Source organism: Cyrtonyx montezumae, unplaced genomic scaffold (assembly GCF_038088225.1).
Source record: "Cyrtonyx montezumae isolate F1298 unplaced genomic scaffold, pur_monq_1.0 scaffold_5, whole genome shotgun sequence".
Lineage (NCBI taxonomy): Eukaryota > Metazoa > Chordata > Aves > Galliformes > Odontophoridae > Cyrtonyx > Cyrtonyx montezumae.
This window is the reverse complement of record NW_027072056.1, coordinates 6,943,029-6,965,116: the sequence shown is the minus strand read 5'-3', so window position 1 is coordinate 6,965,116 and position 22,088 is coordinate 6,943,029.

The following is a 22,088-nucleotide window of genomic DNA, read 5'->3' as shown; positions in this document are numbered from 1 at the left end:
TTGGTTTCCTTTCATCTTTTCTTGCCAAAGCTGAAGACCGGCTCGCAGGAGATGAATGTACATACCTTCGAATAGCGAAGACTATTGAAGAGTGTGGTTTCTAGTAAAGATGCATAGACAGGACATGATGACAAAGTTAATACAGTTACAGACTCTCTGTGCAGTGACTCTATGTGACAAACAGCAGAACAGGATGAGCAGCTGTGTGTGGCACCAAGGTTGGTACTGGGGAAGAGGCAGCAGTGCTGGCTGTTGTTGCCAGGACAGTACTACTCAGTGGGATGCCCGACTTTCACAGCTGCCATGGGAGGTGTGCTGATCCTCTTTATTCTGTTTTAAAGCTATCTTAACTCTCTTGGCTGCCACAGAGCAACTCCTGCCTCTGAGAGAAGTGACTGGAGGACTGGGACCCCTCTGGCTCCAGCATTTTCAATCTTATTTTCCCTCGTTATTTTTCCAGCCTTCTGCTTAACCCTGCTTGCCAAAAGCACTCTTTGGTGACTAGCAAACTAATTGGCCGGAGGAGGTGTCATCAAAAATTCATCTCGAGTAATTAGACATCGAGCTATCATTATCCTTGAGGTTCACATCATTTTTGTTTTCATTATCTGTCTGGTTCCCTGTGGTAGATATTTCTGATAATTTCTTGACACTGAGGGGACTGTGAGTGTCAGCATTCTCTCAGACGTGCTTCTCTTATATGTCCTTGCTCAGTTAGCATGAGTGGGGGAAGGCGTATTAGTCATGCTGTGTATTCATGGCTTTGCTTGTTAAATAGGGCATCTCGTGTAAGGTACTGTGGTTTCACTGTGCTTTGCTTGATAGATAGCAAATTCAGTGCTATGTAGTTTGTGAGGGAGTATTTCTGTTTTTCAGATGTTTTCAGATAAACGTCATTTCAAACTGCTGTTGATGACTGAGAAATCACATTTGGATTTTATGTAATTCTAATTATATTGTAATTCTGATACCATGGCAGATTATTATTATTAGAATTAAGTCTTTGAAATTCTGCTCCTTTACGTGATCCAGCAGTCCTTTTTGTTATGAGTCCTTATGTGTGAAAAGAGTGCAGCCTAGACTTCTGATAGCAGAGACTTAGCACTGCTAAATTTTTAACTAGTGAAATTTGGGGAAAATAAATTCATTGTGAGAATTAATCTGCCTTTGCCTATGATTTGAAGAAAAGTCCTAGTGGTTGGTTGTTGGTTTGTTTTTTTTTTTTGCTTTTTTTAATCTGTTACTATCTGTAATCCTAAACATGGAAGGACAGTCAAAACAAGGAATTCCTACTTTTTGAAAATAGTAACATTTACAATTATCTTTATTCTTAATGAAAACCCGGAAATTATAAACCAATTCCCAAAATATGTTTCTAAACATTTTCTTGGATCAACTGAAATAGGTCCACTTATTTCTGACTAGGATTATTTTCTGTTTTGACTTATTTTCTAATAGGTTACATTTTCTTTCAATAAAACCCATTTTGAAAGGAAAACTGAAAATACTTTGATTCTGAATTAATTTTCTTTCAGCCATACAATATGGTCTTGCAGAAAATAGAGATGCTGAAACTGAATATTCTAATGGAATTATTTTTCATTTGTTTGTTTTTATTATGTATTGTACATATGGTGTCCCAGAAGTTTAATGTTGGACTGTGCTTACATACATAAAATTTTAAAATATTGCAAATTTTAAAAATTTATTCATATTTGCTAAACATCCGCACTCTCAGCTTTACATAAGACACAGAAAACTATATCACTTATCTTTGGAAACTTAGAATAAGCAGTCAAGGATAATTACTAGTCCTGATAATAGTGATTAAACTACTTCATGACTTTTCTCTCTGTCTGCTGACTGCTTTCTGCTTTCTGCTAGAAGAGTGATGCTGTTCATGACTTAGAGAAGCAGAAATTGCTTGCAGAGTACGGTAGATTTGGAGCTCTTGTCTGTTCTGTATTTTTACCTCTTATACATTTAAGATTATATTCAATACATGATGATATGCTAAGTCAGTGATGCTCAGGTTTAATCCTATACCTGTTTGAATAGCACAGTTTAAATTTACGAAGTCTGTTATAGCTAAAAACAAAGTATAGACTGAAGCACAATTAAACAAAAGAAGCCTTGTGACAGCTCTAGAATTCATAGTTAATTGTTTTTAATAAAATATGTTTTTGTTCCTTTGGTAGTCATCTTCAATTTAGCTATATGCTACCATTTCCATGAGCAGACAAATGGTAGGAAATACAGGTGGTACTGTTAAAAACAAACCTCGTTCAGTGCTAAACATCTCAAATTATCCCATCTTTAGCTAATCTATGTTGATATCAACACTGGGTTCTCTGCTGGATCCCCTGGTGCTTTAGATTTCAACAGAGATCTGCTGATGTGCACCAGCTGGAAACGTAGCTGAGGAAGCCAGTGGCTTTCCAGAGCCGTCAATTTTATTAAGTTTTCTTATTTTTCTGTTGTTTCTGGCTTTTACTTCTGAGTTTTGAAAAACAAAATCATGCTCTGTAGGGGCACTGAGACTTTCCAGAGGTTTTATTTGATGATTTTTAAGGATATCTCATTTATTTCCTTAAACATGTATATTTTCTTCTCTGTAATGTGCTGCTTGATCATATTTCCTACAGAGGACTAGTATGCTTTTCTGTGACACTTTATTTCTCTCTTTGGCTAGGGAAGCAGAGATGCTCCTTTTATTGAAGTCTAGCTGAAGTTTCTTTCTAGTGTATCAACAGATTGGCTAACAATTTAAAGGGTCAAGCTTGTCCATCAGAATATTTGTTTGAAAGCAAACTGAAATCAGCTAATGAAGTGAAAATATTTTAAAGATATTATAATATTATAAAGAATAAGAGTGAACCAGTGTGAAGGTTGTATATTTTCATTTTGAACCTAAGATAAAATTAATGAAAATGAACAAACATCCTTTTTCTTAAATGTATCCCCATTGTATCTCATTGATGAGATCTGCAGTCATCAGAATGAAGCAATGTTGATGAATTCATGAGCATGTAATGTTAAATAACGTAGTAGAAGGACATTGGGACCTTCATCTTTGATAAAGTATTTTTGAAATGAACATCTTATCAGATCAGAAAAGCTGGTAATATTAGCAGATCAACATAACTCAGTCATGTCAATCTGACATTTGATCATAAGCAATATACTTTAAGTAAGATAGAAAGTCAAAGTGAAGGACAACACAACTTTCTTAAACAGTGTTCCAGACCAAGAAAGATGATATTTCAAAATACTCGCTACTCCTATTTCAAGTACTAATCCTACTGTTAGATCCTCTAAAAGGAATTTTACACTTGCTTCAATCAATTTCCTAGAAACTAATATTTGCCTGTGTATCTATTAGCTCAGGAATGTACAGCATAGGAGAGAGGTCCTGATTTGTTCAGAACATCTATGTAAAGAATTCACTATCTTGGTGAACGTGCAATTTCCTTCTTTTGAAGGAATACTTGTCTGCAAATGTCTCATCATTTCAAGTCAAATTTTCTGATATTGACACATGGTGATTCATATATAAGCAGACATTTTCCTAGGTTGTCATTTCAGTATCATTTTCTTACATTAGAATCAGATTTCTTAACTTAGTACTACTGCATCGTGCCAGACAATTATCCTTGTGAGGGCAATATCTATTTGAAGTATACAGCTATCATTTTTTTCTATCTTTTCTTAAATCCTGTGGGACACAAGTTAATTCTAGGCCAACTACTTCTATATGGAATAGATTAAACACAAGTTAATATATTGGTTACAGTAGGCAGACTCAATTAATAGAGCCTAATCTGTGGCTAATGTATGCCTCTTGGATTTGGGTTGTGAGTATATGTGGTATATGGTATATGTGAGGCACATTTGTACTTGCCCACGGTATACACTGTAGTCCTACATTTATTAACATTTGTCATTTCATATTTCAAGAGGTTTCTACTGAAAAAGGTAGTATTTGTTCAGAAAACATGAACCCATAAGCTAGAGTACAGTTTATACGTTCTGCACTGATATTTACTTGAATTCATTTATTAGTGGATCTTGAATACAAAGAGTAGGAGTGATTTAAGAAAATATGAAGTATTGCTATAAATATATTCTGGTGAGACCAATTCACTAGCTAAGGTTTTTACTTCAATGACAATGATTTGATCAGCTTTTAGAACAATTTATACACACAGATCTCAAGAGATTTTGAATAGCACCCACATGGTATAACAGTTCTGGGGAATCAAGTCACCTGTAAGGTTTCTATTTGACAGGAAGTCTTTTTTTTCCTCATATATGCTTCAGACTGAAATGAACAAAGATAGAGTGATGTATCTTTTAAACTTTTCTAAAAATCTAATTGTGTATTCTTCTAGATGTGCTGTATTAATGTGCACCTGTAGACGATGTCTCTCAAAATGAGAATAATAAGGAACAAAAAATGTGTAAATTCTGGTGTTTCTGTACTCAACAACCTTCCCGATCACGATTTCAAAATCACTTAAATTATTTCCACATCTTTAAGCAGTAAACAGTTTTCAAACTGGGTATTTTCTTTCCTCATTTCTCAAATCCTATAGGGTCCATACGTAAGAGAGCTGCTCTAAAAGTAGTGCCTCCTGTTTTGTTATGCTGGCAAGATAGAAATTAATAAAAGGGAAAGTTGAAATTAGGATCATGTGCAAATAGTAAGTTAAGCTGTTTAGGGGAGTTATTTTTATTTATAATAGCATCTCTCATATTACAACTGGGCTATGATTGTTGTAAATTGATATTCAGAAATAGTGAATTCAAGGTAAATGTCAATGTTCTTAAACTGTTCATAATTGCTGTTTTTGTGGGGAATTAAAATATTATTTTTTTTATCTAGTAAAATGATAAATAGAAATACTATCCTTGAAGAAGGCTTCAGTCATTTCTATCTATCAATGGTTTCAGTTGTGTATTTTCTCTTAGCTTGCAATTCACTTTTTGGGTTTTTTTTAAGAGCAGTGTTGTTCCTAGGGAATATTAAACCTGCCTATTGCCAGGGACTCCTGCTAGTATAAACAGAATTCAGAGATGATAGCTGCTTCTTCACCATGTGCAGCCCAGAAATCCCATCCTCCAAATAAACTTGTATCTCCTTGACAACCCAGTGTAATAACAAAATGCAGAGACTGTCCTGGGAAGAGCTTTTGCAGGTCTTGACAGAAAATGAAGTTGCTCAGCATTGGTATGGAGCTGAGATCTCTGTTGCAGTTTCCAGTGTGTGTAGCTGTAAACTGTGCTGGTGTTTTGGATGTACTTATTCTATTGTTTGCAGTATAGCAGAGTTGTTTCTTTTGGATTACTATGAGTATTTAATTTGGCCCTGGACGTCTTAACATCCAAAGAAACAATGAGTTGAGTTACTATGAGGAGGAACATATGCTGCAGAGCAGGCAGCAAGAGAGGGATATCTTAGTGTAACCCTCTGGCCTAAGGGCATGGCAATGCTTTCAGTTGAAGTCATCAAATGTATATTGTGTGTTCAGCATTTTTTAGCTGATTATATTCTAATGGGATATATGAATACAAAATATTACTTGTCAGTTACAGCAGTAATTAATAATCAGACTGAGCTGTCTTCAAATAGCTAGTTCTAAGTAAACTGGGTTGATATGTCAACCTGAGAAATAAGCTAGATTTGAATGGGTAGAGATGCTTTCAAAAGGTCTATTGGAGTAGAAGCTGCACAAGATAGAGCTAGGTGGACACATTAATATTTGAACTGTCAGATTTACTATACAAATTTTGTCAGCTTCAATAAATGCACCAGACTCTAGCAGAGGAGATGAATGTGTGTTTTGAGATATTTTACTTAGCAAGAGATTATTTAACTTTTTAGTTATAAAATATAGGAGTCTATGGGTATTGTTGCAGAGAAGTTTCTAGCTAAACTCTTGTGCTCTTGCACAGAGGCAAAATTGCCACTGTCAAGTTGAATGTGGTAAATACTAAGGGGAATTTACATGTCTTTAACCAATGGTGAGATAGAGAAATACTGCTAGTACATCTACATATTACTTACTTCATATTACTAGTGAAATGAAGGATAAGTGTCCTAGATCAAAAGACTATAAATATATGGATTTTATGTTTGTTTTATGTCAGTGGCTGTTGCTGTGTCACACTGCAAATCCAAAATGCTACATTAACAAAAACTTCCTGCATTTAAACTTAAGGTCCCTGTCAAGTATTATATAGCACTTCTGCTTCGCATGTCAATGTGTAGATGTGTACAAAGTCTTAGATCTGTTGATGTTAATGTGTCTTGTGAATTTATAGTTGCTTTTCTCATTCATGCACTTGAAACCCACATACTCTTTCTAAACTAAAGAGATTAATTATTGCCGCCAAACATAATTATTAGCAGAGATGAATGGGGAAGGCATAGCTCATGTCTTTTTAGGAACTGGAATTTTTTATTTTTTTAATATTTGTGGTGAGTTCAGATCCCTGCTCAGTCAGAGAATTCCTAATAAACTAAACCAAAAGAATAGAAGGTACAGAAAGGAAAAAAAAGGGAGGGAAAAAGGAAAAATATTCTAGGCACCAAAAGTGGATCTTGACATCCACAAGTTAGTTTAACTCCCCATGTTCTCCATGTATGCTTCCAGCTGTGAGAATGATTTCTGGTTACTGAAATGCTGCATGCTCTTACAGTTCCTGCTTTGGTGCATGACTGGCTGCCTTGATCCTGCCAGAGTTCAGCATCTTGAAAACCTGTACTTTAGGGAGATCAGGATCTTTGTTTTTGTTTCCTCTGCCCCTGTACTCTAGGGATTTTGAAGCATTTGCAACATGTAGCTATTTCAGGACAACACAAAAGATGGTGACAGTGATCTCTATACAAAGGTACTGCCAGAGCATGGGTTAGATGTAACTTAGATGTTTCACCTGGTAAATGCAAGGCAGAAACTGTTTTCAGACTGAGAATGAAAACCTAGGTGTTTCAGTACCAGGTATTGCCCTTATGAACTCAGCTGGAGAAGCAATGCTCACTGCCCTCATCTTTTTTCATGGTTAAATAATGCAAAGTGGTTTAACTTCAGAGAGGAGTGTGGAGACAGGTTATAGTGCATTGTTCTGGTTTATTCATCTTCAGAGGGAATGGAAGTATGGAGTGGAGCTCTTCTGGGAGGACGGATCTGAACTGGAGTTTTTAACATTCAGGGAAGTGCTATAACCCCTAAAGCCATGTTGTGACCTCTTGGTGCTATTCTGATACTGATGATAATAGTTGACTGTGTGATAAATTGTGTGATAGGAATTCTGTCTACAGTTACTTTTAAAGAAAATGTATTCCCACAAGCAGAGGAAAGTGAGACTATGGGACTGTTTTAGCTTTAGTTTCTACTACACCAGGTTGGGCACAGACTGTTCTCTGTATGGGAAATGGCAGAACATCAGCCACTGTGTTATTTTGGTGCTTCTGTCTGCCAGCTGGTGTTCTGACCTACAAGAGATGATGGCGTGTTCTTAATATTCTTTGATAGTACAATATTTTTACTTAGACTGTCTTTTCCAGAATGATGCTTACTGATAGAAAGGCCAGTCAATCTCACAGCATGATAGAAAACAGATGTAAGATTAGGATGCAAAGTAGTTTTCCAGATACTTGGTCCCAGCATGTTGTATAACCCAGCCCTAGAGTTAACCAGCCAAGTGCTGACACATGTCTTATAGCAAAATATCACTCACAGCCACAGTTCAAAGGCCTTGCTACCCTCCAGGGCAATTAATACAGCATCACGTTCAATGGTGCTTGAACCAAATCCATTGAATTCTCAGGGGAGGAATAACAAAGCAATCTCAAAGCTCAGACAAGAGCAGCATGCTGCTGCAGCTAAAGTTTCAGTCCTGAAGTACGCGATCCTTCTATAAGAATGCTTGTGTTACAGTGCACTGTCACAAGAAGAGTTGATTCTTCTGCCATTAAAATTTGTGACAATACTCTCATTAGCTTTACTAAATAAAAGTTCAGACTCCAGATGTGGGTTCCCATTTTTCAAACTGTTTATCCCAAGAGTAGCTCCAAATGGCTTTCCCTGAGTATTTGGAGGTGAGATTGGAATTGGAATTTTAAACACAACAACAAATAGATGAATAGATGAAAATAATTAAAGAAGAAATGGAAAGATGAAATGAAGATTAGTTCTGCGCATATATCCTTTTTTTGCATGAAGTTAAAAGTAAACTTTCAGTGATATTAACAGCTAACCATAATATCTTTTCCTTCAAGCAAGTACTTAAATTTAGGATATTTTGTGTTAGAAATTATGGCAGATTTCAATAGTAATACTTGTGTTATGCAGCCTTTATTCAACTGATGCTGATTTTGAAAGTATTGAGGCATCTTGTAGCATAAATTAGTACTTGGTGTGAACATGACTTAATAGCTGCCTTGTAACTGGATGTCTGAAGTTAACTATGCCTATTATGTAGTTGTATAATGCTACAGAGTGCAGGGAATAACAGGTGGCTCTTAATTCCTGATTTCATTTCATCAGTTCCCATATTTGATTTCTATTTATTAATTTATGAATGGTGTGCTCCCATTGATCATGCTGTTGTGGTGCTACATTAGTTCAGAAAGGCAATGTGTGGATGTGCTTTATGCTTTGCTGAACATAACCTGAAGATTGAATTGAATATTTTTTGTTCATTTTTGTTTATATTTTCCTTTTTATAGTTCTTATGTCTGTTACTGCTGCTTTTTAGATCAAAGACATAGGAAGAAAAGAAAAATGGTGACTGAGGATGATGCCTGCAATCTTCACCATTTCCTTACGCATTTGAGCATTATTTTTCTAAATGTTTCTACCTTATTTAATGTTCCCCATTATAATTCTGTGAGTCACTGTAGAGAATTCTTCACCACCCTGGGTATTCCAACCTTTCATATGTTTATAAAGTTAGTGATAAAAATTCAAGGCAAATAACGTTTAGATTATAAGCATATTTTTGTTGCTTCTTTTAAATTTTATTTATCATCTGGCTCTACAAGGTAGTAAAGTTTATATTTGATTTTCTTTTTAAACTTCCAAAACTGGACATGACTTTTTCTAAAAGAATATTATCACATGGCTACAAGTAGTGACAATTTTAGAAAACTACTCAATGTGAGAAATAGTAACTTGGTGGAGGAATAGCAGCCTCTTGCCTCATATGAATACACTGAATTTCAGAGTCCTTGTGCCCAGTGCTGGACATCTCTTTATCCAGGATGACAATGCAATTCCCAGACAGTGCATGGATTAGTATCTTGTAAGCAATTAAAAGTATCTTCTGAATTTCATTTATTGTCTTTGAGAAAAGTTTATTGCCATGTGGTGTAGGGTTGTAGAAGTATTTAATGTATGTAAACTTGCAGCACGTGATTTTCTTAAATTGTACAGTTCCTTTTGCCAGGTTAGATTAACTGCAAGGGGAACTGAGAGAAATTCTGCCTTCTGTGAGAGTTTACACAGGCTGCTGGTAGCTGTGGCTGCAATTCTTGCAGTCACCTTATTTTGCTGTAGGTATTAGAATAAACTTCTCCACTGTATCATGATGTCTTCTCTCTTCACCCATGCCAAGCCTCTCCCTTATCTGCATGTTTGGCTTCTTTTTACAGCAATGTCTTTATTAAGGCTATGTAAAGCTTTTGGTAGTATAATCATTTTTGATAACTGCATAGCTGAATATCATCTTTCCTTAATGTGCAGTAATGATCCTTGTGGAGTTTAGAAATAGTAAAAGGATACTTAGAAGCTGGATGGATCTAGATGTATTTAAATGAAATTATGCATCACCTAAATTCTGTTTGAAGGTTTCAAACTTCATAGGAAAAAAAAATCTTTGTGCAACTTAGATAAGAATTTGAGAAATCCTTAAAAATGATTCTTGTTTCCCTCTGATTTTCAGCATATGCATTATAATAAGTTTTGAGGGAGGAAAAAAGATGAATAAATTGATGTAATTTCAGATCAATTCATCTTTCTCGAGAAATGTGAAAACCTTTTGAAGTGCAATCAACAGAACATTTCTTCAGAAAGTTGCATCTAGTTGATCAGACCTATGAAAAATGATGGATTTTGATATCTACCCAAGTAACAGTCATAAGTTACCTTCTAACTAAATAAAGCAGCCTGTTTTAGGCCTGACCTTGCTTTCATTTATACATTAGGAAAGCCACTGATTATTAACACAGATGGTCTGACACTTCATGTCATGCTTGTTGACCTTGTGTTGGAACAGGGCTAAATACTGCATCGTGAGTGAAGATTTTTGTTAAAGCACTTAAGAACAGATTGCAATATTTAATGACTGAATTGCAGTTTATTAAAATGTTAGCAGTAGTGTTAATGACGTTAGGCAGATTAAGTACCAATGTATTTGTTAACTGTAGAATACACTTGCATCACAATTGCATTGAACACAAGCCTTGGCTCTGCAGTACCACAAAGGATTCCTAGCCTAGCAAAACTTTTTCATTCTTTGAGCACTAGGGACAGCATTTGGAGAACTTAACGTGATTTGGGAAGAATGAAACTAAAGGGTACAAAAGGAAGCTGAACAAATGAATTATCCACTGATCTTTCTTGTGGAATTACTGCATCCTTAAGTTGGAAAAAACAAAGTAAAAATTCTGCTTCCAGCCTGACAATACATCATCCTTGCTATTTAGCATCTTGACTGTTGAAAGCACCTGCAACAATTTCCACAGCCATGTTTAAGATGTACACGTGTTCAAAATCTATCCCATTTTCTCCCTGGAACCACAGTGAGTAGTTACTTTTCCTGGGTTTAGCATACCAAACTCATGCAGTTCACCATGTTTCAAAGCAGAATAGAACAGATGTAATGTAATAGATGGCCTTTTTACTGAAGAGTTAGTGTGTTCTCCAAGGGTCTCTCTCTTTAAGCTGTGGGCAAGAGAACTGAACATAAACCACATTTTCTTCCCCTGCAAACATATATCTTGTCTTACTGCATGGTGATGTTTCTTTACTATTTTCATGCTATTGGCTTGGCTTGTTAAGTGAAAAAAAAAAAAGACCACATCTTTCTTCTTCCCAGGTTAAAAATATTTCAATGTTTCCCTTCTGTTCTAGCAGATCATATAAGAATGATAAACATCTCATCACTCTTTTCCTCTGGGCCCTTTTCCTTCAATGGAAGGAAAAAAACCACCATTCTTATTTCTGAACCATTCTTCTTGTGAGGAAGTCATTGTGGTTCCAAAGTCTTGTATATAGTATCATACATGCATACTAAATGCTTTAGTCCTGTGAGAGATCTTAGCAATTTATATCTCCATCTGCAAGAAGTTATGACCACCTGCATCAGCTCAATTTTGCTATTGATGAGAGCCCTCTTCCATTCCTGCTGTCTTCCCAGATTATCATTCCCAGATTCTCATTTATGGAGAGAGTTTAGATAGTACCTTTAGAAATGAAACTCGTGACCTTCCAGGAGAAATGTGGTTAATCAACAGCACTATCCCAATAGACTGAGTGAGTGAAACACGAAGAAAAAAAAATGTGATCTGTTGTCAATTAATTTGAGAGGAAGAAGCATCAACGTTTGGAGTCTCAATGACTTACTTACAGGCTATTCAGATTGATCTGCCCTAGATCATTGTTCCTCTTGTACTTGAAATTTTTGCATGCCCTGATGGCAGAACTGCTGGGTGGGGCCTTTGTCAACAAACTCAGTGAGAGCTTGTCATTCAGATTGCTAATTAAATCTAAATTAAATGTATATTTGAAACCACTTAAAATGAGATTGAAGCTTTTTGTTGCCAAAAGTTAATGTGTTTTTAAAAATATAACATTTAAACTCCTTAAGAAGTAAGAAATTCAATGGATTTTTTTGTCTGGGTCTCAGTAAAATTTCATTACTGAATTCATGGATGATTATTAAATTCAGCAATAGTAGAATTCTCTTTAGAACGGCAGGCAGTACAAAATAATCTTAGAATTTCACTATTCTACTCTTGCACTATTATGTGAAAGTAGGACAGCAGAATTTTTTGGCTTAGTCCTTTCCAGCTTTCATTTCTGAAAAAAAAAAAAAAAAGACCAAAAACTTTAGGTCTGAGTAAGCTGGCTTTGAAATATCCTTAATGATATAGTTAGTTTAAGCTCTAGGTAGCTGGAATGAAGTGTTTAAACTCTGTTAAACAGTGGAGAAAAAGAAATTCTATCTGAGGGGAAAATTGGATTAGTTTTGTTAACTGGATGCATTTTTTAGTTTGTTTGCTTAAATAAACTCTTTACAGTTAGTTTAATTCCTAGACTTTAATCATCAACACTTTCTTCTGTGTAAAGATTGGATTCTCTTACAGCTTTACCTGGTTGTAATATCCTTAAGTGCATATGTTGAGCTGCTCTGAGTTGTTTTTTTGTTATTACTTCTATAAAAACAGCAATAAAATATTTGACTTATGTCATCTCATTGGGACAGGTTATTTTGCAGAGGTATAAATCACTATTGTCTCTAGGTACATCTGGAAGGATGAGGTCTTATACTTCACCTGCAGCTGTGCTAATATTTCTTTACCTCCTTTTTCAAAAACAGAATTGTGGATAATGCTTTGTGGATAACTGAAGCCAAGGCATTTTGGAAATTCATTTAACTCTGTTAAAAGGAATGAGGGAGCGACACAGTTGTTTCATTATCCTATAGACATTTGGTATATTATATAAATTGTTGCACAACTTGAAGCAAATTCATACTTTCACCGTCCATTTACTCCTAATGGTATGGCTAATCATTAAAGTCATTAAATATTTTCCCTATTTATACCAGTCCTGTTGTGAGGTCTCAGCTTGGTTTCCAGACCTTGCAGATTAGTAGAAGGTTACTGAGGTATGTATGAATTAATTTGGAAGCCTAATTAATATTTTCTGCCGAAATAGTAGAGCATGCTGCAGTGCTGAAACTGAGGAGCACTTCACAGCAGATAACATAACGGACTTTAACTCCTTTCTATGTGCAGATACTTCAGATATTTCTTCCCACAACTTGCTTGCCCACTTTTTTCATGTTATTTAGTCAGTTTTGTGTGAACAAGTTCAGGCAAGCAGATTTTTAACAATCTGCTCCAAGAGATCACTTTGATAATGTTTGTTTTTCTTTTTTTTTCCCATTAATACTGCCTGGCAATCTGCTCTCTTCTAATTCTAATTCAGTGCTGCAATGCTTTAGTGCAGGAGGTTTTTTTTTCTCTCAGGTGAGAGGTGAAAGAATAACAAAAAGAAGCAGGATATGTTCATCTTAGAAGCTTGACATTAAGATCTCTTCTTGGCCTTGTCATAAGTAAAAACACTAGGTGTATGGACACAGAGCTCAGAATTTCCTGATCCTTTTCTCACCAACTGAAGGAAACATAACTTTGGTTTACTGTCTTTCAGGAAACTTTAAATCCCTTTCTCTGTTGACCTGTTTATGCCATTTGATTGCATGTGCAGTCATTCATATGAACCTGTTTGGAAGATTTGTCAGGTCTTTATCTAGTTCACAGTGCTTGAACTTTGAATATGGGCACAAATGTTAATCTCTGTAGTCCCAGATCAGTAGCACAAACAATTTGACATAAATGCCTTTTTGAATGCTGCTTTATTGAGAATAACCCAAATATATTTAAGTGTCTTTTTTCCTGTCTCAAACTGAATAAAACTGGTTTCTTGAGGCATGGTGCAAACTGAAATGACTTCACTTACCTTCCTCTTTATAGGCTGTGTTACAGTGCTTTTATTTGACATAGTTCCTTCTCCACCGCTTATGAGAACGTTTGTTTGCACCTTCCAATTTTTGTGCAGACATTCCTATGGAAGTTAAAAATGATTGACGCTAATGGGAGATAGTGGCAATAAAAATACAGGGTTCAGAGTGAGTTATATTTTTAGTCTAGTGAGTATTGAGGGAATCATGAAATGGTTTGAGTTGGAAGAGACTTTAAAGACCATCCAGCTCCAAAACTCGTACTGTAGGTAGGGGCATTCCCACTAGATGAGGTTGCCCAAAGCCCCATCCAGCACATCTAGGGAAGAAGCATCCACAGCTTCTCTGGCACCCTGTTCTAGTGCCTCACTACTCATTGTGAAGAATTTCTTATATTTAATCTAAACCTATTTCTTTAAGTTTATAAGGGTCGTTATGCTCTGACAAAGAGACACTCCCATCTTTCCTGTAGGTTCCCTTTAGGTACTGGAAGGCTACAGTAACGTCTCACTGGAGCCTCCTCTTCTCTAGGCTGAGTAACTCCAGCTTTCTCAGACTTCCTTTGTGCAGGAGGTGCTTCAACCCTCTGATCAAATCTGTGACCCTCTGCACTTGCTTCAACAGGGGGTTCTGATCTTATGCTGAAGGTCTTGCTGAATGCTGTACTGTAAGTGTGTACTGTGGGTGAAGTCTAAGAGCAGAGAGGGTAAATCATTTCCTTGGACCTGTCTGCTGCACTTCTGATGCAGCCAAGGACATGGTTGGATTTCTTTGTTGCAACTACACAATGCCAGCTCACATCAAACTTTTCACCCACCAGTACGCTCAAGTCCTTCTCCACAGTGCTGCTCTCTATGCACTTGTCCAGCCTGTATTCATGTTTGGGATTACCCTGATCCAGGAGCAGCAACTTGCAGTTAGCCTTGCTAAACCATGTGGTGTTCATGTGAGCCCACCTCTTGAATGTGCCAGGGTTCCTCTGGATGACATTCCTTCCCCCAGTATGTTGACTTCACCACTCTGAATTTTAGATTATGCCTGAGGGCTACATGTCTTGGTGGAATCTTGGGAACTAAAAAGAAAGCAGGTATTCAAACAAGCCTCTTGAACTAAGCTGAGGAGTATGAACAGAGGAAAGAAATGATTCAGTTATCATGGGTCTTTGAGAGACCTAGGATGTTAGATGGGGCAGTACAGACACTGGTGATGGATCTTCCAGGTATCACAGGGCTATATCTTTTACATAGATGTTTAACATGTTCTACAGAATGACCATGTTAGCGACAGCTTGAGGTGCTACCTGACAAGGAAACAGGGGAACAAGAGAAATGTCACCATTTCCATACTGTGATTCTGCAGTCCAGTTCAAAGTTTAGTGGTTTGGTGTACATACTGGGGAAAGCATTGTGGTCAAGTCACTCTTGCTGTGGATAAGTCAGTGTGAAAATTGAAATTTTTGGACTACACCACAGTGACCACATCATTAGTTAGCATTCATCCATTTTTCTTCTATGTTTATAGCATTTTGATTAGAATGACTATCTAATCTCAAATAGTTTCCAATTTAAATGAACTGTCCAGAATGGTTCTGTTTCCATTGCGTAGAGCAATAATAGAGAACAGGGAGATTTGCACTTGAAGTTCATGTATAAAAGTGGTGGCACAGCTGGGAATTGAGCTCTGCCTTCCTAAACTGGAGTTAAAACTGCCAGACAGCTCCCAGTGTCTGCAGATCCTTCACTGATGTGGATAAACACTATGACATGAAATACAACTCAGCTGATTCACATCAGTTGGAAATGACCTTTTATAAGATGACAAAACTGATTTGAGTTTGATTATCTATTTCAAATATATTTTGATTTCTCAGTGTTTCCTAATCCAGAAGAGCATTTATCGTGGATAAAAATTAATCTTTCATTCTCTATTTGCTCTATTGAGCAATAAGGTTATACAGACAGAATGCTACTTTTTTTTTTTTTATTTAATGTTCTGATGCTCTGGGAGGTATTTGGATTTTGTGCCTGTGCTGTATATTGCTGGCACCTGATTAACCCAGTTAAACTTGCGTTTTAAAGAAAGGCACCCTGAATGTTATGGTGGGCAGGGGGGAAAAACGAATCAGAACACTGCAAGATTAATGGCATAACTACGAAAACTGAAGAGAATTGACAACAAAAGACATGACGTGAAAAGTTAATGAAGAAAAAGATGATATAATGATGTTCCTGAGGAGCTGACGCTTGGATTCTATCTGTTTTGTTAAGAGACAGTTGCTCTTACTTTTTATAATTGATTATATTGAGGCTCAGCTATATACGTAAGTTGTTCACAACTTTGAAAATGTTGTAAGTCATCTTGAACCAGAATGACTGCTATATATTTATGTAGTTCCTTTGGAAAAGATGCCTCCTACTTTTTTCCATGGAAAATACAGTACATACAAAAAGCACGATAATGCTATTTGCTAGTGTTTTGTAGCTGATAACTTGCTCTGTTCCTCAACATAGTCACCACCACTAGCTATGCATTTTCACCAGTGATGAACAAGAAGCTGCATGTTGTGCTCATAAAGATCTGCACCAGTAGAGGTGGCCTGCTGTTGCTGAAGTACAGCACCTACCCTCATATCTTCTGTTCAGTCTGTAGAAACGTTCAACAAACATTGAATGTCAATAGGTGCAAATTTTTCTGCACGGAGGAATTCAGTGGCACATTTTTGCTTCATCTGCACTTCCACGTTAAATGCTGTTTTGTCAGGTTGCACTTCTGCTGCCACCTGTCACGCAGCAACAAAATGTAACAGAATATTGGTGGGGAAGACTCAGCTTCTACTGCCATACCATCATCATCTGCCTCTGATGTCATGGGCCAACATAATAATATGAGGCATTACTTTTGGAGCAACCCATGTATTTTGAAGTCATTTGTGATTTGTAGAATTATTTTCGAGTGGTAGTCAGGAGCAGACTAGATTCCAAGTGGATTGTGGGGGAGGGAGAAGGCTTTTTTATTATTATTAACCATGTTAATAATGTTCAGCAGCCATATGCCATTTCTGGTGAACTCTTGAATCTCTCTCTTCTGGGAGCGATATTTTTGTGGCATTTTGACATGTTAAGCTGATTCTTCACCCGACATTTCATTAACTCATTGGCCTTGATTTTTTTCCTTACAGGGATGAAAATTGAGAGCAGCATACTGGTGCGCAGCTAGTGTGAGAGAGTCTAGGTTTGAATTCAGTGACAGGATCTTCCCCTCAGTCCTACTGCTCAAAACATGCTAATGTGTCTTTTGGGAGTTAGACTGCAGCTAGGGGGTGACTAATAATATGACCTGGGTAGCTTCACCCTTGTGATAACAACTGCACTATTCTAGCTTAAGCTCTTGCACAAGAAAGTGGTGAACTTGAGAACTGATTTGGCTTGAAAAGAAGCTGGCAAACTCGACGTCTTTATTTTCAGCTAAATCATTGTCAGTGCTGGCTTGTTGGATGGCTGTCAAATGCTCATAGTGGTCTGGTACAATGGGTAAAAGCTGGCAGCAGGGATGTGAGATTGTCATTATTTTATGCTAGCACTGCTGTGAAAAAGTTATTGTGAAAAAGGAGGTGTCCTGTAATGCTTTCCCTGCATTGTTACTGCTAGGTGCCAGGAACAAGCCTGTAATAAGCTTTTAAGAGAAGCGGGAAATGCTTCTCCGGTCTGGAAACCTCAGAAATCTTCCTCCTTTCTGTTTTTGAAATTATTTTTAACAATTTTTTTCCCCCCTCTATTCTCAACCAGTTGTATAATTATTTCCTAAGTATAATTTTTCTTCACGTTTCTGTGCTTAGCCTCTCTGATATTTTGCAGATGCTCACAATACGTTAAGAGACTGTGAACAGCTTCTTTGTTGTGAAGGAAAACAACGCACGTAGCACTTGCACTATATACTTCAGGGATTACCTAAGTAGGTCAGTCCTGGATGGAGCTGGGAGAATAAATTCAATTTCTGGTGAGGGAGAGAAATATTTCTTTCTGAGAGCTGAAATAGGATGGGAATTAAGAGTCTTTTTGCTTTCCCAGATACTTAGACTGGAAAAAGCAGTTAAACCTTTCTTGAGTCTTGAACGTGTGAGCCTCTTTTTTACCAGTGTTAGGTCAGTGTAGTTGAACCACAGTTGGATGACACTGCACTTATATAAAACTGGAATAACCTAAAGAAGAAGGAGCATTTTGTGATTTGTTTTTAATTTTTTTTTAATTAGAGACTCTTCTTCACTGCGTGCAGCTGATCAGAATCAAGGTCAATCAGATCTATCTAAAACTTGAGCTATGGGTAGTTTCCAGCTGTGTACTCAGTCTGTTCTAAAGAACAGAATTCCCATTCTGACTTATATGGATAATAGACTGGTACTTTCATAATCATAGGACTTCCCATAAATGTATATTTTTAATGCTTCATTAAAAAGTATCATCTTTGCCCTTGATTCTTGCCTTGTGCTGTAAGGGAGATTACATAGTTAGGAATTGGGCTACAGAGTTTGGCAATACCACATGAGAAACATTCTAATAAAACCAAACACTATCAAAATTTCTGGCTCCATTCAGAATGAGGCAGAATCCTCTTCGCTGTGGATTGTTTCTCACTCAGATTTTCTGCCAGCAGACGAAATTGGATTTTTTTTTATGGCAGCCAAAGTATTGTATTTGTATTATCTGAGTGCATAATTAAGCCATTAACTGGAAAGTTTCCAGATCTGAGCATACAGGGAGAATGTCTGAAGAGTTAGGAAGTTCATACAGTACTAAGACACTGTAGGCTGATAGAGCGACCAGAATGGGCTGAGCTCTGCTGAAAGGCTTTTACAGGTGATGCAGGAATATCAGATACCGCTGTTTCTACTGTCTTTCTCTGACCTGCTAGAAACGTATATATATTGTGATTAAAGGTGGAGCTTGCTTTTTGCATATGACCATTTGGACATTGAAATAATGCACTTTATTGATATTCATATGAATATTGGAATATGGGTTAATACCAATTCTAAGGTGCCTGTGGGTGCCCCTTTCTTCCATCAGATGCCCACCTGGTGCATATTTCTCGTCTTCCCTGCCCTAATGCAGCTGAACTCTTGTCTCCTAAATTATCGAACATCTGAACACAAATGAAACTTTCATGAGCACTTGTTCAGGACAGCCATACAGGCAGTATGCGCCATGAATTTGAGCAGAGAGTCTGTGCTCACCAAGTCCTAGGTACTGTCTCCATAGAGACACTGTCCTTCTGGACTTCGAAATGAGATTTTGAAGGGAACTCAGTATTGTTCAGCCCCCAAACCCACTGTTGTACTTTAGAAAACCCTATGCCCAAATGGATAAGATATTTTTTTAAGATAGATGCTTTTATTTTCAGCTGCTTTTTTAGGAGGCATTAGATTGAAAATAATGGTTGTGTTATGTGAAACAATGAAGAAACCAAAGTAGAGGGAAGCAAGATAAACAGGTACCTAGGGAACCAGTGATAAGTTCAAGAAATAAATGTGAATTAGGAGATCGTGACTGATTTTTATTTTTTTATTTTTATCAAAGGGAGATTTATGTATGTTTAAAACCAGTACTTTTACTTAACTGCAGTGCTTATTCTTTTTTTGTTCTCAAGTTTCTTCTTATAGAACAATTAGGGGGAAAAATAGTATTGTTATGAGCAGATACACTTGCTAATCACAGAATTGTAGGTGTTGGAAAGGACCTCCAGAGATCATCAAGTCCTACTCCCTGCCAAAGCAGTTCCCAGCCCAGGTTGCACAGGTAGGCGTCCAGGTGGGTCTTGAACATCTCCAGAGAAGGAGACTCCACCACCTCTCTGTGCAGCCTGTGGGGAACTTCCTATGCTTCAATTTGTGGCCATTTCCCCTTCTCCTATAAGTGGCTTAATCTGGCTTAATCTAGCTTCCTCTGGAGGCAAGGAGAAATTTCTATTGATTTCAGTGGAAAATGAATTAACTCCATTTTCTCTGAACTTGGCATCAGTTTTCACCACTTAGTGCTGTTGTTTAAGAGACAGTAAGTAATAGAAAAGATGTGAATCGATCTCTGATCAAGTTGCCCAAAATGTGCTCTTAGCCAGATCCAAATTAAGTTTAAGCAAGTTTATATATACTGTCTAACATCAAATCGTCCTAGTACGGCCATTTCTTATGCTAACATTTTAAACCATTTTATTTACTTCACCTTTCCATCTGGACCATCAGGCTCTATTGGCCCCCAGTTTGTTCATGGCGTCAACTGCTTTTGGCACTCAGCTTGGGGATGTAACTTGCATTGTGCCCAGCAATGGGCTTAAGTGCCATATGCCCTGATGATGTTTCCCTGTCCAGTCCAAACCTATTCTTTCATTTGGATGATCTAGTTCTCTACTTTAGCAGACTGCTGACTTGAAAATATCCATGAAAGTAGTCTCTTTCCAGTGAGCACCAGCAACGGAGCACCAGCAATTTCCTCTAACAGCTGGCTGTATGTCATTGTAAAACTGTAAATGCTCAAAACTTTTGCTCCCATTCCCAGGGGTTCCCCCATTAAAATAATTTTGCATTCACTACCTGCCAAAAAGACCTGTAAGTGAGCCAGCAAACCAGCAGATTAGGCATAACTCTGAATTCTGAGTGGGACTGAGGGGCAGAGATTGAGTTTTTTGCTGAAAAAATGGGCCTTTCATGGGAAACAAAAAAACTGAGTACCAAGTGCTCTGTGGGACCCTTGTATTGAGCTGTAGCTCGCAATTAACACCTCTACTTTTCTCTCACCATGGGAATAGAAATCCTCAAAAAGTTGATTATGCTCAGATTTGCTATCCACAGTTTGCAGATCTTCCTCCAGCCGGGTGCTCTTATTTTTTTTATTCCTGGGTGCAGAAAAAGTCATTGTGACTTTCACTTTAAAAAGGAGCTGGGTATTAAATGTACTATTCCAGTCTTTTTTTTTTTTTTGTAACTAGTGGATCTAAAGTTTTAATCCTTTCAGATTTAAAGATCTGCAGAAATATGCAAGAGGCTTTTCTCATTACTTATTTTCACCTTCAAGTGCCCAGCTTTTCAATGTTATGAACAGACCAATTGTGTAGTACAGCAGATGCTGTGGTCTTTTCTCCATCGTAACAAGGATGGAAAAGAAATTCAATTTCATATTTGCAATTTTGTTTTCTAAATTTGCGTATTTTTTGTAAGAATGGAAACTGTTCTTCTATAATGAATATTTATTATACAATTCTTCCAGTTTTTAATTATCATTAAGTGCGTATCTTCCATTTTCTTGCTATAACTTATGCTGGTGAACGTGGTAACTAAATATTTTTCTTCTTATATGATTCAGTGGCATATATTAGCTTATATTTCCAGTAACAGACCATTTATTTTAAAGAGTTTATCTACTTTCATTTCTCAGATGATAACTTGACCTATACCTGTATTATTTTCTGCTGATGTTGGAATGTAGTGTCAGTGTACATGCTTTTTAAATTGGAGTAATTATACTTTACTGTTAAAGGATTTCTTGTAATAGATAGTTACATTTTTGTTTGACAGGTGGCAATATTAAGTTCTTGCTATTTTTTTACTGTTGAAATTCATTTAACATACTGTGTTGTTTTTTGAGTTATATATGTTTAAGTATCTTATAACAGGGAGTTGTAAAGCAAGAGATAACCAAAACCTACTTCAGTGTTCTGTCATTTTATTAGAATTGAAACCTATATAGAAATATTTTGATGGTTGACATAATGGAAGTATTAAAATATTTTAAAACGTGAAGCTCAACACCACTGGTAGCCTGTCAGTTTAGATTTAACAGATGCTCCTTGCAGACATGTCTTCAGTGGGATTCCATAGCAGAGAACATGAATTCCTTTCACATGACCCAAACTAAGGAAAGTCAAGGCAATCCTTTTTCTTATTTCTGCTGGATTTTTCTATTTCTGAAGAGATAGAAAACCGGTACAGGAAGTAACTCCTATTCCTTTCCTGATAATCTGCCTATAAAAACCAGTAGCTAGAAACATATATAAGAGTTGTATAACAGTTGACAAGTCTGGAAACTGAAATGTATAGTGATGTATGTTGGAACAGTTAAGTGATGGCTTTATTGGTGATATATTTTCCCTTCCTCAAGATAGCTCGGGAAGAAAATATGAAGGCCAAAAATAATTAAAAATAGGCTTTTTTTCCTTGAAGTGGAATTATAGAAAGAACTACATGTGTGTATATATATTTTCAAGATTTTTGAGAGCATTATTTTTTTGAGTTTAAGGATATTCTTTAAGCAAATGAAGGAAATCATGCCAATATAAACAGTCTGAAATAT